A 5,511-nucleotide genomic window follows, 5' to 3' on the forward strand; every position below is an offset into this window, starting at 1 on the left:
CGCTCCCAGCGCCGCCGGGGCCGCCAATGACGGGCCGGGAGCGGGGCCGAACCGAGCGGCGCCCCCCGAGCCCCGCACCGGCCCCGCACGGGCAGCGCCGCGCCCGCCGCCCCCCGCCCCGCACCCCGGGATGCGGCGCCACGGGAGGGATGCGGGTCTGGGCCCCCCCTCCCGGCTCGGGATGCGGCCGCAGGGTCCCCGCCCCGGGATGCGGGGCTGCTCTGGGTATCCAGGAGGGGGAGAGCGGCGCTGGGAGATGGGTGACTCCGCACAGAGCTGGGTTATCCCCAAAGAGAGAGGGGTCATCCCGCTAAGGAGCCGGATCACCGCCCTACAGAGCCGGGTCATCCCCTCTGTAGCACAACCATCTCCCTACAGAGCCGGGTCACCCCTTCTATAGCCCAACCATCTCCCTACAGAGCCGGGTCACCCCTTCTATAGCCCAACCATCTCCCTACAGAGCCGGGTCACCCCTTCTATAGCCCAACCACCGCCCTACAGAGCCAGGTCATCCCCTCTGTAGCACAACCATCTCCCTACAGAGCCGGGTCACAGCCTCTATAGCCCAACCACCGCCCTACAGAGCCAGGTCATCCCCTCTGTAGCACAACCATCTCCCTACAGAGCCGGGTCACCCCTTCTATAGCCCAACCACCACCCTACAGAGCCGGGTCACCCCTTCTATAGCCCAACCACCACCCTACAGAGCCGGGTCACCCCTTCTATAGCCCAACCACCGCCCTACAGAGCCAGGTCACCGCCTCTATACCCCGATCACCCCCCAACAGAGTGGGGTCACCCCCTCTATTGCCACATCACCCCCTTACAGAGCCGGGTCACCCACCACGGAGCCAGGGAATGCTGGTTTGGACAAGAGAGCTTCACCCCCAGTGCTGGTGCAGGAAGAGAGCCCCCATCCCCAGTGCAGGGAGAAAGTCGAGGCAAACCCCACAGCACCCCCTGTTTGATCCCACAAGGCCCCCAGGGCATTTTGCAGGTGCCATGAGTTTGTTCCCTGCTCTGTTTTTCAGGAGCTGTGCTGGGGTTTCAGCTGGCTGCGGTTTTACTAACAGAAGAGGGAATGCCTCTCCTCTTCCCAAATCCATTCCCGTTCCAGCACAACCTCAGCTCAGAGCCCTCGTGCACAGCTTTTCCCAGGTGGTGATTTTCACCTGCGCTGATTTACAAGATTTCCTTAAAGGTGGGGCAGTGGTGACCCCTCAGAGATGGAAAAAGCAAACCTTGGGACAAACCCTGAATCCTGGAGGAGCATTACCCCTCTGGCAGGTGGGCTACCTGCAGAAGCTCCACCACGGGACACGTGGAGGTTGTCCCCCAGCCCCAAGCTGCTGTGACAGGGGAGCCCAGACTGCCCCAGCTCTCCCTGAGCTCTGCAGTCCCCGGGCTCCCTGCAGAGTTTCCCTGGGCACAGAGGATGCTCAGTGTGCCTCAGGAGGCTCTGCCAGCTCTGCCTCATCCCCTGCCACCATCCTTGGCTCTTGTCACCCAAGCTGTCAGACTCCTCCGGCAGCAGGGACTCTTCTGCAGGCCCCTGTCCATCTGGAAGTGTGACTTTGGTCCTGCAGCGTTCATTTCCCTGGCAGTGAAACTCATTCCCAAGAACTAACTTAATTTTTCTCATCAGCAGTTCCAGCCTACCGATACTTTCCTGTCCCTCTCAACTGATGAGAATAATCAGTGTTTTTATAGCACATCTGCTCTTTTTAAGATGGTATCGCTCGTAGCACTCCTTTAATCTATACAGAGGGAAACAGTTGCATTTAATTAATTGCTCCCCAAATAAACTGATCACCGCCAGCAATTCCAGCACACTTTACACGCAGTTCAAAAGCCTGTGCAGAGATCTGAAGGGAAAAGCACTCACTGTGATGACAAGGAATGAAGGTGAGAGGGAAAAACCATAGTTTATCTTTAGAGAGTCTACTTAAGACTATTATTATTTAATTATTATATCAAATGACTTAATACAGAGCTGTCTGTGTTGTGGTCGCTGTTGAGTTTTTCTTCAAGGTTGCCTGAACCACGTGCAGAAGATATTGAAGGGCTTTGCTTTAAAAAATCCCAACCAATTTTAGCTTTTTATTGCTTGCCCAGGTCAAACGTCATCATCTGGCAATTTGTCACCATATCCTTGCTCAGAAATATGAACGATGGAGGTTCTCTGCTTGGCCCATTCATTTTGGTTTCAATGCCTGGCCTCTGGTACTGCAACAAACATCCTCCTTGCTGCCCAGGGAGATGTCAAAGCAATTCTCACGGAGCCGAGCCCAGGATAAGATGCAAGGAAAAACAATGTTATAACAAGGAGTTAGCAAAGCTTGGGCTGCCTTGTGCGGGTGCAGAGCTTGTTTTTTGGACTTCAACATGAGGTTTGCTTACTCTAAGAGCAATTCTGGGAAGATCAGGATTCTGTGAAGGAGAAAAATGCTTTTATGATATATTTCTGTATTGCAGTGGTGTGCAAGACCTCCTTGGTGAAAGCGGTCTGGCTGTGCTGGGGGCTGTACAAACACAGATTCCCCAGACTTTGCAACAGCAATTTTTACAGAAGGGAAGTGCTAATTAGCATCCACAGTTTGGGAGCTAGTTGATAGCCTCAAGACCTGGCAGCTGGCCAGCCACAACTTTCATCAACCCCAACATTTGGGAAGTGTCCTGTGCCTGCCAAGTCTGTGGGATAAACAGACCCAGCAGCAGCCAGGAGCCGGATCATCTGTAGGTTTTAAGTGCAGAGCTCAGGTTGTGCTCACCTGCTTCCCTCCTCCACCACCGCTGGGTTATTCCCAGTGTAAACCCTTCGGCAAGTTTGTGCACTCACAGTCCTGCAACCCCAAATTCCTGGTTTCATCCTTCCAGAACTTGGGATCAAACTGCCCAGGAATATTCTATGGCATTTCCACCACGCAGCATCCAGGGCCACTCTCTAGCGGGTTTTTTTGCCCCACCTTCAGCTTGTTCCATCCTCAAGGTTTCCCTTTGGTTTTCCTGATCCTGGAGGCGTCTTCCATGTGAGACTGATCCATGAGCACAACCCACAGCCAAACCTGGGCACTGCTGGGAGCAATGGGCTGCTGGAACACTGCCCAGCTCCCTGTGTGCATTCGCAGTGGAATACACTGGCCTGGGGGACACTGGTGATGTTTTCATCCTGAAAACTCCTCTGGCAGCTGCAGCTTGGTGGATGTGACACACACCAAGTGCGTGGCGCCCCGGGGATGCAATCAAATACACACACACCTGGAATAGGGCAGCAAAAGGGCTCTTCTGTTGCTGAAGGATCCCACTGCAGGGCTTTGCTCCAAGAGGGAAACATGGAGTTAGGGCTCTCTAAACCAACTCCTGCACGTGGCAGACCCTGGGAGTGGGTTCTCTCTTTTCCCATTCCTAAGGACAGAGCCTTTTCCTCTGCTTCTCTCTGGCATTTGTTTTTACCCTGAGCTCCCTGGCAGTGACAGGGCCCTGTGTGTGCAGCTTTGCCGGAGGGGGCTGCAGGAGGCTCAGCTCACAGTGCCAGCCACCCTTGGTCCTGAAGGAAGGACCAGGTGCTTTTCTCTGCCTCTTCCCCATGATTAAGGAGGTTCCTTCTCTTAGGTGGTCTCCAAGCTCATCCCAAATATTCTCTGCAGCAGCCTGAAAAGTCCCCACTGCCTCCTCCTCCTGTCTGCAGCACTTCAGTCACCTTCACTGGATTTAAATGCAGAATTTTATATTGCTGAGAACAGCAGCGATACCCAGATGAGCACAGAGGTTTGTGCTCATCCACAGCTGCCTTTCTCCACCTGCTTCAGCCACCCACGATGGCAGAACCACCTGGCTTTTAACACAGCCCCGACAACTGCCCCAAACTGGGACCCTGCTTGGTGTCCCCCTTGCAGCCACTGCCGTGGCTCTAGGCAGGAGCTGGAGGTGCCCTGGGGACACATCTGCCACTTGTTACTCTGAGAGGTTTCTGCCCTTGAACGTGACAACCTCACGGTGCCAAAGGATGAGTCTGCTTAAGAGTTAACAAAGAAACAGCAGAGAGGAGCTGCTCCTTAAATCAGTGTTTTTAACCCAAAAAGGTGAATTACGCAGTGCCCCACCCTGGCCCTGTTAAACATCCCCAGTCCGTGACCAGCTCCATATGCCAAGGCTCCTGGGGTGACATCAGCCTCAGAGCTGGGTCAGAGGTGTTCTGAGGGAACACATACTCCAGGCTGATCCACGGCGGGCCCTGCCTGGCACATCCCATCACATCTCCCCCGTCAGCTCCTGCCTCTGCACTTGGCAGGACGTGCCAGACGCGCTGGAATGTCACCCTGTGCAGCCACTGCTCATGGAAGGGCTTGGGGAGGTTAAGGGTGCTCACCATGGATTCCCTCACATCCCTTTGAGCAGAGATGTGGATTTCGAGGGGCTGCTGGCACGTGGGGGTGCAGGAGGTGCTGGGGGAATGAATAATCCTTCCATGAGTATCTGGGCAAGGTTGGGAAGAGGGCAGAGCCTTTTGTCACAGCCTTGGAAATTGGAAGGTCCCTGGAAACACCTTCCCCTTCAAACTTCCTGAGCTTGTGAAGAGGTTTGTAGGGCAAACCCTCCCTGTGCAGAAGCCATGCTGAGTTTTCTGAAGGAAATCTCATTTATCCACAATTTCTACTCCTAATTAGTCCTTCTCCCAAGCTGTCCATCACAGACCTCAAGCGGCAGGGCCTGCAGCCCCTGCCATCCAATGCTCCAGCCCTTTTGCTAAGGTGATGAAGCTGCATCCACAAACTCCTCAGGCTCTCTTGGCCCTGTGTCCTCTCCTGGATCTCCTCTCCACGCTGATCCAGCTTGCTGTGGGATCCTCGGGAAGCAGCTCAGTGCCAGCAAGTGAGGGTTAGAGGAAGAGCAAGAAGAAAGGCTGGCACCACAGAACAGAGCCCCACACAGGAGGGCTCACCACCAACCCACCCTCCTGGAAATTCATGTGCCAGGCAGCCCTGGAGCGATTCCACAGCAGGTTCCAGCTCTTTGTGCTGTTACTTCCAACCAAAGAATTCTCCCCTGCCATTCCAGAGGTGGGAGAGATCACGTCAGGAAAATTAAGATGGGTCCTGAGAAATCAGGGATGGCAGGTAATGCAGGAAGGCAGTGCAGGGTGTCTGGTATCTGAAGAGGGAAAAACTGGATTTGGTGTGTTTCTAAGTGATAAAACAGATCTTTCCTTGTGGAATTTGGGATTCTCCATCACATGTCAGGTGATGAAGCATGGAAAGGTTGCAGCTTGGATTCGCAGGGAGATAGAGGGGAGAGAAAATAAGTGGAGGGATGGATGGAGGGATGGAGGGATGGATGGATGGATGGATGGATGGATGGATGGATGGATGGGTGGATGGATGGATGGATGGAGGGATGGATGGAGGGATGGGTGGATGGATGGAGGGATGGATGGATGGATGGATGGATGGATGGATGGATGGAGGGATGGATGGATGGATGGATGGATGGAGGGATGGATGGTTGGATGGA

This window comes from Corvus kubaryi, unplaced genomic scaffold, assembly GCF_017639235.1.
Source record: "Corvus kubaryi isolate FWS band 111438036 unplaced genomic scaffold, C.kubaryi_AGA036_p1.0 78, whole genome shotgun sequence".
Classification (NCBI taxonomy): Eukaryota; Metazoa; Chordata; class Aves; order Passeriformes; family Corvidae; genus Corvus; species Corvus kubaryi.